The sequence below is a fragment of the Phyllostomus hastatus genome, unplaced genomic scaffold (genome assembly GCF_019186645.2).
Source record: "Phyllostomus hastatus isolate PE091 unplaced genomic scaffold, TTU_PhHast_1.1 phas_contig_40, whole genome shotgun sequence".
Taxonomy (NCBI): domain Eukaryota; kingdom Metazoa; phylum Chordata; class Mammalia; order Chiroptera; family Phyllostomidae; genus Phyllostomus; species Phyllostomus hastatus.
In genome coordinates, this window is record NW_025333872.1 from 60,855,759 (window position 1) to 60,868,180 (window position 12,422).

The window sequence follows — 12,422 nt, forward strand, 5'->3', positions numbered from 1 at the left end:
CCCATAATGGGTCAACAATCACTGAATACAAAAAAAGATGATTAGTTTCATATGTTCTGCTCACTACAAAGTTGACATCACAGCATTGAATGATGCCAGATTTTCCTGATAAAGGACAATTTGCAGGGAATGTTTTGGCTCTCGAAAAGATAATACTTATTTAAAGAAAGATGTTTGCAGATATTGGTTTTTACCTTAAAGCCCATACAGTAACTTTAAAGTATCAGTGAGAGACCACACCTACCCTAAAGGAAAAGAATAGCTCACTCCCATCTATTGGTTCTGTTATTGTTGGCTTAAGTTTCTGTTTCATCAATTTATATTTTTATTTTCACTATTTCCTGTGTTTTGGTTCTTGAGTTGTTTCTAGTTCTTGAATGCTTATATGTTATTTTCCAAATTCATTATTTTTTAATAATCTAGATTAAAGTTATAAATCTTTTTCTAAGATCTAGAGTCAGGGCACAGAGGGATTCTCTAGACCACAAGGACATCCCATGATATTTTATATAATATTTTAATTTCTTTCAGTTCTTGGTACTTTCTGATTTTCAGGAAGACTGCTTAATCCATAAATTATTTAATTTTATTGTTTTGTTTTTTGGAAGTATTGATAAAATTGCCCATTTTATATATTAATTCCTGATTTAATTAAATTGTGATCAAAAGAAATTGTATGTTATGTAATTTTTGGAATTTTTGAGTATGTGGTCTTATAAAGGGTCAATTTTTAAGTCCATTTGAGCTTTAAAAATAATATATATAATATAATAATATAAAAATATACATTCCATTTAGTAATTTTATTGTTTAAATCTTCTAAGACTTACTGAACTTTTGTCAGTTAAATCTATTGGTTTCTAAAACATATTAAAATCTATTATAACCATTGTTTGGTAATTTCTCCTAGAAATTAGACAATTTGAAATCATAGTGTTACATGCAAAAAGTAAATGTCTTGCTAGAAGTTTACTTATACTTATAAGTATCTTCCATCCTTAGCTGGCTATTAGCTGTTTTCCCTAAATTTTTTAAAATATATTTTATTGATTATGCTATTACAATTGTCCCATTTCCCCTCTGCATTCCCCTCCACCCTTCACACACTCTCCCACCCTCATTTCCCCCCTTTAGTTCATGTCCATGTGTCATAAGTCCTTTAGCTTCTACATTTCCCATACTATTCTTGCCCTCCCCCTGTCTATTTTCTACTTACCATCTATGCTACTTATTCTTTGTAACTTTTCCCCTTTCTCCTCCTCCCACTTCCCTGTTGTTAACCCTCCATGTGATCTCCATTTCTGTGGTTCTATTCCTGTTCTAGTTGTTTGCTTAGTTTGTTTTTCTTTTTGTTTTAGGTGTGGTTGTCAATAATTATGAGTTTGCTGTCATTTTACTAGACATGTTTTTTATCTCCTTTTTCTTAGATAAGTCCCCTTAACATTTTATAAAATAAAGGCTTGGTGATGATGAACTCCTTTAACTTGACCTTATCTGAGAAGCACTTTATCTGCCTTTCCATTCTAAATGAAAGCTTTGCTGGATAGAGCCATCTTGGATGTAGGTCCTTGCCTATCATGACTTGGAATGCTCCTCTCCAGCCCCTTCTTGCCTTCAAGGTCTCTTTTGAGAAATCAGATGACAGCTTGATGGGTACTCCTTTGTAGGTTACTGTCTCCTTATCTCTTGCTGCTTCTAGGATTCTTCAGGACATCTTTAAACGTTCTAACATCCGAATTACAGGAGTACCAGAAGGGGAAGAGGAAGAGCAACAAGTGGAAAACTTATTTGAACACATAATGAAGGAGAACTTCCCCAATCTGGCAAAGGAAATAGACTTCCAGGAAGTCCAAGAAGGTCAGAGAGTCTCAAAAAAGTTGGACCCAAGGAGGAACACACCAGAGCACATCATAATTACATTACCCAAGATAAAAATGAATGAGAGAATCCTAAATCTTATTTTGATTAATATTAATATCACTGTATCCACTTAACTTGGGTTAGAAGTGTATGCTATATCTTTTACAACTCTATTTTTAGCATTTCTGAGTCACTTGGCTTAAGTATATCTTTTGTCAGTAATATGTGACAGTCTTTTTTGTCTTTTTGTTTTAAAATACCAATAAACTTTTCTTTACTAGTAGGTATAATTCATTTACATTTATTGAAATTAATGTAATTTAGGCTTATTTCTACCATCCTTTCCTGTTTTACATGCATTTAGTCATCTCCCTCACTTTTTGATCTTCTGAGAGTTTAGAGGCTGTAATTTCATATAAATAAATGAAAAAATAAATAAAATCTATAACTATATATGTATGTGTTTATATATGTAAATCTTGGATATTGACCATGCCTCTGTACATGCACATGCAAACATACATATTTCTTTTATTATTTAGAATTATACATTCTTTTTTAAAATTATTATATTTATAGTCAATTACATTAATCAGTAGCTTATAAGTTTACTGTTATTATAACTGCAGAATGTATTCTATTACTCTTTTTGGGTACATTTTTTAGTACATTCTTTAGCAGCTTTTTAGTGAAAATCTATGAGCTACATAATCTCATAGCCTCATATATATTTGAAGATGTTTTTATTTCACACACAGTTTTTGAAGATAGTTAAGGTGGGTAGAAATACTAGTCTGCTTTATTCTCATATGTTTTTTAGGATATTACTTCTGCTTCTGTGATTTTTCAATCTTGATGAGAAATAAATTGTTAGTTTAATTATTGTATCTTGTAATCTTATCAGTCAGATGTCTGCTTCAATAATCCACGTAACAAAAATAAACTGCAAAATCTCAGTGACTTAAAATGACATTTATTTATTTTATATTCACAGGTCTACAGATTGATCATCATTCCGCTGGTCTTGGCCAGGCTCACGTGGACCAACCAGGCCCTGAGCTTTCAGTTACATTCTGTTTCTCCTGTCTCTGTCCTGGGGCCTGCGGTTAAAATACGATGCCCTTCATGAAACAGTTCAAACTCAAGAGGGCTTTATACTTAGAGTTTATACATTGTTATTTATACCCATATTCCAAGGGCCAAGTCCGAAATCAAGGAATGGGGGAAACACATACCAGGAGCCCGGCACGGGTGGGGAGAAGAGAGAGATCTGTCAGCAAATAATGCAAACTGCCACAGCAACAAACTATCTTCTCCCTTGTAGCTTTGATTATTTCTTTTTTTACCCCTCATCTATGACAATCACAATTTATTTTTTATTTAATCTGTTTGACAGTAGGCACGAACCTTTTAATTTAGAGCTAATATCTTCCTTCAGTTCTAAAAAAATATGCATTATCTTTTTCAATATTGTTTACAGGCTATTTCTTTTATTGACTTCTTCCAGAATTTCTTTTAAACATCTGTGGGGCTGTTCACTCTACCTTCCATGTGTCTTAGCTTCCTTTAAAAAATAAATTATCTCTTTCTCTCCTTTACATTCTGGATAAACTGCAGAGTTATCTAGAGGGTCTCAATTTACATCCAGTTTGGAGCAGTCCGTCTATTGACATTTTTCAGTTAGCAAATTTATCATTTTTAGTACTTCTAATTGGTGTTCTTTGGCCACAGTTTGTTTTATTTCTGCCTATTTCAGTTCTTTTTTGTTTTGTTTGCTATTTTCCTTCACCTATAATCTTATCTGTGTCTTCTCCCATTCTTATCTCATTTTTTCCATATCAGTAAAGGAGGAATCTTCTCTTCTATCCAAATCTAATTTTTTAACTGTCTCTAGATCCAATTCTTCCTGGCCTCAGGTCCTTCTGTTTATTATTAGAAACAGTTCTCTAAGCTGTTTCTACCATGTATCAGCCCTCCAACCTTTAACAATATTCAAGTCTAGCTGATCTTTAGAAATTAAACAATTCTTACATCCCTCTAGCTGTTACCCTTCCTTTTCTCTTCATCCTGGGTAATATTTCTAAAAGATAGTGTCATCCCTCAGGCTTCAGCTAGCCCATCAATGCCTTTGTAAAAATCACCTTGATTCAGGGCACATGACTCACTCAGTGGACCAAGTAGTTATGTCTAGCCCATACTCACCTACTTTCCTGGGAGTTCTCAAGCAAGATACCCTACGTAACTGTACTCAATGACCCTTTACAATCCAATCCATTCTCAAAGTCCTAAAGTCTGGCTATTGTCTCTACTACATTTTGAAAGAGCTACTCAAGGACCACCAAAGACCAATAGAATGCTAAATCTAAATAACTCTTTAATTCTATTGCCCAGTCCCTGGGCAGAACTTGATGTCACTGACTTTCACTCACATCTGAAATTCCCTTACCTCTTGGGGGTTTTTTTTTCTTGTTTTTTTTTTTAAAGATTTTATTTATTGATTTTTAGAGAGGGAAGGGGGAGAGAGAGAGAGAGAGGGAGAGAGAGAGAGAGAGAGAGAGAAACATCAATGTGCCGTTGCTGGGGGTTATGGCCTGCAACCCAGGTACGTACCCTGGCTGGGAATCGAACCTGTGACACTTCGGTTTGCAGCCCACGCTCAATCCACTGAGCTACATCAGCCAGGGCTACCTCTTGGTTTTTAGGGCTCTAGTCTTCTGGATGTATATCCAGCTTTTACTGCAATCTCCCTTTCCTCTGCCTACTCATTAAATGTTAGGGCTTCCCAGATCTATAATTTTTACCCCACCTTCTATACATTTTCCTGGTTTATCTCATCCACTTTCATAGCTTTAGTTGAAACAAGCTAAATCTCAGATCTTCATCTTTAGCCACATCTGTATTAAGCCCTCACCCAGCTGCACATGATATGTCTGATCTTAGATAAAGCACAGGCATTTTCACTAGATATGTCCAAAAATAAAGTCACCATCCTCCATGTGAAATCTCATCTTCTTGAATTTCCTATGCTGGTTTTTGAAAACCCTATACACCCCATTGCCAAAGCCATATTTTGAGACTCTCTTCCCTTACTCTTCACATCCAAAAGTCACTGAGTCATGTCTATCATTTCTACCTCTTAAATAGTACTTGAATCTGCCCCTCCTTTCTCATCTCAGTTACCATTGCCTTGTTCGGGCCTTATCCTGGATTACAACAAACCCTCATACCTGGCCTCCTCATTTGTACTTTTGCCTGTTTCCAATGCAGTTTCTACACTTCAGCCAAGGAGTGCTTTTACTATGATAATTTATACAACTAATTTACTTTAAACTCCCCCTATGGTCCACACTGCACTAAAGACTAAAAGCCTTACCATGAACTATGGGGCCTTTCATACTTGGTCTCCCTATAAACCTTTTCTTGCAGTATTCTCCACACTGCACCTTATGTTCTAGTTATGCTGATGTACTTGTAAGTACATAGCTCCTCCAACTTAGCATGTGGTGGTCTCCCACCTCCACTTGCTCTGGATGATGACCACCTACTCTTGAAGACTGAACAAAAGGGTCATCTCTCCTGGGGAGCCTTATCTCACTCCATTGTACAATCTGTCAGAGCAACCTGCTTACATCTATTCCAATACAAATAACAGCATATTATTTGCATATCCTGCTTTCCTAACTCTACTGTGAGCTCTCCCTTATTTGTCGATTTTTAATGTCAAAAAACCTTAGCACATCATACACACTCACTAATTTGAATAGGTAATTATAATAACTTAATGCAATATAGCATATAAAAGTTCTTGATATCTATCAGATATACAAATAATTTATTAGCACGTGAAACAAGTGTGGAGGCTAAAGGGACAGGTATAACAAGAAGTCTTGGAGGTGACCAAAAATATTTTCCTGCCGTTATACCACAGTGTTCCTGAAGGTATCAAAGACACTCTCTTCAAGTCTCATTTGTTCATTTCTGTAAAAATTCCTTGTGCATGAAAGACAATGATATCCAAGAGGTATTTTTTTTTGTTTTATGTATTTTTTCTGGCAGGTGAGAGAAATGTGTATGATGACTTTGATGTTATAGTAACTGAGGTGAGAATCTTGTTGAATTCCTTTTTTTTTAACTGATGAGAATTTGCGAACAGTGGGAATTTACCTACATTTACAAACAGCGAGAATTTCCCTATGTTTTCCTTCTTCTTCATCATGTAGGGAGAGTTCTAGTTATCTATCTGTCAGAAAAAGAGTAGGTTCAAATGTGTCCTCCTTTGGAAAAAATAAATCTGTCTTCTCCAGTAGGTGATCAGTCCAATACTGCACCAAAATCGCCCAGGCTCCGTTCATGGAACACTTTTCATAATAAACAGTGCTTAAAGGTGGGAAACAACATGGTTCCTATACATTTCAAGTATATTTATCCTGCGCTGCTGCCATAGGAGTAGACGGATGGACACACAACTCAGGACTGTCTGGAACCTCCCTGTCCTTTGTAAGGAGCTAAGAGAAAGAGTGCAGAGAAAGTTTATCCATCCAAGCAGAATTTTATTTTGAATATGTGATTCTCTTTCATAGACCCAAAAATGTTATACCAGATTTATAAATTAATACAAATAAAAACTAGAATAGCTTTAAACATATTTGTGTGGCAGTATAAGATTTTTTTTTTAATCTTGGTGTTTAGAGTTTCTCCTCCTCTCCATTCAATCAGGCTACTCTATGTGTTCATTGTGTTAGAGATGAATGTGGCAGTGTGAAGAAGTGAGAAATGGAGAAATTTCTGGAGTTTATTTCTAAAACCCTAAGGCCTTAGGAACATGGAGAAGACTTAGAGCATGGCCAGATTTGGGGGAGAAACAGCTGGTGTGAGAGGATGAAGTCTCTTCTCAGCAGAGAGGAGTATGGCAAGAGCAAAACTTTTTTCCAGTTTTATTGAGAAATAATAGACTTGCATCACTGAGTAAGTTAAGCTGCAGAGCATGGCAGTTTGCTGCAGAGATGTTGAGGGGTGGTGTAGGTGGAGAGATCTAAAGGGAGAGAGGGACAGAGGAATGAGTGGCATTTCCACTGCAGGCCTTCCTCTCGACTTTTCAGCAATGCGGGAGCTGGATCTGCATCAGTTCACTGCTTGGTGTCCGATCGCCAGTGCTCTGAGGCTGCCTAGGAGCTAAGTGATCACATGCAAACTGTCCAGCCCTCACTTGTTCCCTGTGAACTGAGACCAACAAGTCTGAGAACCATTCTTTCCAACTTGTTGCTGTTGTCTGGCAGAACGTTCTCTTCTCTGACATCACTTTCCTCAGTCTGCATGCAGTGTGAGTGGTGTGCATAACCTGAACATTTCCATGAATAACTGCTTTGACTTTCATCACATTCTAGGACAACTATAACCCAAAAAGCATATTTCACTAGACACTAGACACCTGAGCAAGGAAGTAGGCACTGAAAAAATGTAAAGGCCCTTCCCCTACATTGGTGAGAGTCGGGGTGAGGAAGTAGGTGGTGTAGAATGGAATCAGTTCCCAGAGTCAAAAGATTCCTCAATGGCAATGGTAGGGAGAAGGAGAAAGTCTTCTCTTCCTTAAAGCATTTCTCCCAAATATATTCTCTAGGTGTGTATTTTACATTTTTATTTATTTTATAGACATTTATATAGTTATTAAATTAAGTTGGTAAGTCTTATGGAATAGTACTTTCTTTCTACATATAGTATACCCTCTGTTTTACAAAAGCATTTGCATACTGGGCACCCATAGACTTATTTGTTTGGCTCACATGTTTTCATTAGAATTAGTTAGCAGAATGTATGTATTTGGAGATTTCAATGAAAATCCAGGCTTATGGCTACTGTTATAAACCTGGATGACTACACAACTGCACTCTTCTTGCATGTCAGCAACTGACTATAGGCGAGTAGATGCTGGTGCCTTCCGAAAAGGCAAGTCCTCTCCAGCCATTGTGCCCACAACCATCCTGTGCATTTCCTTCTCCTCTGGAACCTTAAACATTTGAGTCTAAATGCTTGCGTGAGAAAGTTTACTATCCTCTCCATGAATTATTTAGTCTTTCAATTTCAAGATGAAATATGGTACACTAATAAATTCTTGCTATGGACACATACATACTTAAATAAAAATGCAAATTATACAAAGATGAGGTCTGTCCATAAAGTAGCCAGTCATGCAATATGAAAAATAGAGACATTTATTGAAGAAGAAATAAGACACAAAAAATATTGTTTATAGGACAATGACACTTCAGTTCCCTTCAAAGTGGGCATCTTGGGACCTCACACAGTTCAAATTGCCGTCAGCTGCCCTGTTGTATTTTTCTGAATCTCATCAACAGTCTGAAATCTCTTTCCTTTCAAAGTTGATTTTAGTTTTGAAAAAGGCCAGGAGTAACAGGGTGCCAAATCTGGGCCGTAGCGGGGCTGAGTTACCTGGGTCATTTGATGTTTCACCAAAAAAGCTCTGCACAAGACATGATACATGAATTAGTGTGTTGTTGTGATAACGCTGCCAATCACCAGTTGCCCATAGCTGCAGCCTTCTGAATCATCTGAATAGTTAATGTTGAGGAATGTTCAAGCTTAATGCAAAATTTGATGCAGATTCTTTGTTCTATTCACTCAGTCATTTTGAATGCAATGGCCACACAGTACACATGCTCACTCAGTGGTGACTACTGCCCCCACTGACTAATACCGTAAAGTCATCATTGTTCACATATGCAAATTCAAGTCCACTCTCCTTGGCTGCCAGGTACATTGATGTTGGGCAAACCACTTTCATTATATTAACAATGGCTGGACTTTTTCCAGACAGACCTCATATACTATAAATCAAATCACCCCCAGGTCTGAATTATTAAATGCTTCCTATATTGAAAGAAAGCCCTCTAGTATTAAAATACAAAGAATACATAGGGAGAGTGAACAGTATATGAGCAGCTGGAATATAATGCATCAATCAAAGAAGACATTTTATACAGATTCTAAAACAGTCATCTTTCCCCTTAAAAAAGAGTGTTGCCTATGTAGAGCATAGGGAAGGTTCCACAAAACAGAGTAAGGACAAGAATCCATCTTTGAATTAGAAAACCTGTCACCACTTGTTAATACTTCATTTAAAAATTAGATCTTAATTTATGAAATTTTCTAAGAGAAGGATTGAAAAGATCCCTTTCTAGGAAGAACATCTCCTTGCTAAATTAATAATTCTAGTCATTTGATCAATAATGATTTATGGACACTGCTACCTCTGTTACTCCTTAAATAAATATAAAAGAGAACTCACAACATCTCTTTGGCCCAGACAACTCAGAATTAAGAGAATTACTTAAATACACTTGAACTTCAGTGACAAGCCTTTCTTTAGCTTATCATCTGTCATCATCATGCTTTTGCAACACTTTACAAAGTCTTTTAGCAGGCATACAGCAAGTAGAATGTGCTGGCAAAGGAAATGTTAACTGATATAACTTGCAAACACTGAAAATACTGGATAAATGGCAAAATGTCAGATTTCTCTCTTTGCTGTTCTACTAAAATCCTTTAACTTTAAAGAAAACATGGAATGCAAAGGCATTAACAAAGTTCTGTGCACTATTTCTTTTCAAGACCTTATTACATTTTTATTTATTTGTTATTAGTTAATATATTCAATACAAAATCTTTCATAATTTTGAAAAAAATATTTTTGAAGGAGGTGAGCTAGTAAGGCATTGTCTTCCTTAAGAGACTTCCTATTTTATTTCTTATTGAGCATTGTTTATTTTGAAGTTTACTAAGATTTCCAAAGTGCTTAATAAGTATTTACTAAATCTGAAGATTATGAAGTTTCATGCACTTTGGCCTGTGTTTTGTGACTTTAGTCTGCCCAAATCTAAAAAAAAAATTTACAAAGCCATTAGCTACTTGGACATAAGGCTTTGTTTTTCAGGTTGCCTATTTGGCTCATGAGTCAGAAATTTTAAATGCAGCAGAAAAACGTCTTGGAAAAAAATTAGGCATTTGTAGCATGATGGAAATGTTCTAAAGAGCTTTGAGGGAAGTCCATTCAATTTCACTGACATTCATAAATGATGACTAATGCATTCAAATAGAATGAGTAATTTACCAAATTACGGACATTTGGATGGGCTCAGAATGAAGATCTTGTTTGTTTGGATATGCCCTGAAGTGAATCTCAATGAGGTTTACTTCATTAAGGCTGACTCTACAAATAGGCTTCAGTCACAATCTGAACAAAAGCTCTGACTTGTAAGTAAATGTGCAAATGATGGCCAGCTACGTCACTCTTTTTGTCCCCAGCCCACTCAGGAAGAGTCAACCCCATCAAAAATATCAGTTACAAATAGATGGCACTCTTGTGCTTATCACACAAGTGCCAACAAAAGGCTTTTCTTGGCATGGTGATGCTGTTATAACCACCTTCCTTTTGACCACAAGAGCTGGGCATACATATCATAAGTTTCCTCCTCTATGGAAACTCATACGGACCCTCCTGCAAATACTGGTCCCCAACATTGCTCCCACCACACTCACACACTAGTGACTCCCGCATGACTGACACCTCCCACAGCACACCACAAGAAAGGCTCTGAAACCCAAAGGGCTTCAGTTAAAGGGTTTCCACCCTCTGGTAGAAACCAGAGATGAGGAGCAGCAACAAACCCAATTTCCAGTGGCAGTAACAGTCCCTGTTCAGTAACACTAGGGTTGTGCCCAAATTCTGTACACATTTTGGCTGTTTCTGTAAGGATGATAAATTCTACATGAAAAAAATAAAATCACTCTTTATAGAATTGTTTCATCTACATCCCCAAATAAATCAGATCTAGCATATGTCTGGTTCAACAAATCCTAAACATTTGATGAATTTGACTGAGAAAATAAAAAGTTAACCTTTGTCTCTGAGAATCTGAATTGATTAGTAGCACCACATTTTTCCATATGTAATTACTATTTCAACTTCAGTAACACATATCTACCAAATTGGATCTTACTTATGACTGAGAATTTTGCTAACACCATAACCAAAGCAGTTCTATAATTGTCTGTTTGTCTGAAAGAAGTCATGATCCTGCCTGCTGTTAAGCAGTTCATCCTGATGCTTCACTCGAGCACATGCAGAGCAGCAAATACATGACGGGTAAAAGCACACATGGCATAGGAAGGGCAGCAAGCACCATGAATCCATGGGGGTTAAATCTTGCAGAGAAAACATATATTGAGCATATGATTGGGGAGTGATGCGGGTTATAAAGAAGAAGTACAATACTCTATGAAAAATTACACAGAGGGACCTAACCTAGTCTTAGGGACCAAGGATGCCTTTTTTAAGGAGTGATTTTTTTTTTTAAATTTGATTGTTTCATTGTTCAAGTACAGCTGTCTGCATTTACCCCCTACCACTGCCCACCCCCCACCCCAGCCATCCCCACCTCCCTCCCCTGATGCCACCCCTCCTTGGTTTTGTCCATGAGTCCTTTATAGTTGTTCCTGAAAACCCTTCACCCTTTTCCCCACATTATCCCCTCCCATCTGCCCTCTGGTTACTGTCAGATTGTTCTTAATTTCAATGTCTCTGGTTATATTTTGCTTGCTTGTTTGTTTTGTTGATTTGGTTCCACTTATAGGTGAGATCACATGGTATTTGTCTTTCACTGCCTGGCTTATTTCACTTAGCATAATACTCTCCAGTTCCAGCCATGCTGTTGCAAAAGGTAGGAGATCCTTCTTTCTTTCTGCTGTGTAGTATTCCATTGTGTAAATGTACCATAATTTTTTGATCCATTCATAAGGAGTGATATTTAAGTTGAGACTTGAAGGACGAGGGGCTGACTAGGTCAATGTGTAGCATGAACAGGTAGAAACATTCTGACAGAAGGAACAGCACATCTAAAAGTTTAAGAACAAGAAATATAATAACATATTCAGTGAACTGCACAAAAGCCAATGTGGCTGGAGTGAAGAGAGGGGCAGAAAGAGGCCCAGGTTGAGGTGGAAGAGTGAAGCATGAACCAAATCATTCTGGACCTTAGAAACCATGTGAGACTCTATGAACTTTATTCTAGAGACGTTTGAGAGTCATTGTAAGGTGTATTAGTTTGCTATGGCTGCCATAACATTGGATCAACCAAGAAAGTTATTTTCTCACATTTCTGGAGCCTTGAAGTCCAAGATCAAGGTGGTGGCAAGTCTTCTACTCCGGAGGACTCTTTCCTTGGCTTGTACATGGGTATCCTGTGTTCCCCTGTGGACTTTCCTCTATGTGAGTTTGTATCCTGTCTTATAAGGACACCAGGTGTATTAGATCAGGTGCCACTCTAATGACCTCCTTTTAACTTAGGTACCTCTTTAAAAATTCTATCTCCAGATACAATCACACTCAGAAGTGCTAGGGTTTAAGGCTTCAATGCGTGAATTTTGTGGGGGTGGGGATCAAAAATTCAGCCTGTAACAGAAGGTTTAGCACAGGACAGTGACGTGAACCCAGTTATGCTTTACATATTCAGTCTGATTGCAATTTGGAGGGAGTTAAGGGCTGAGGG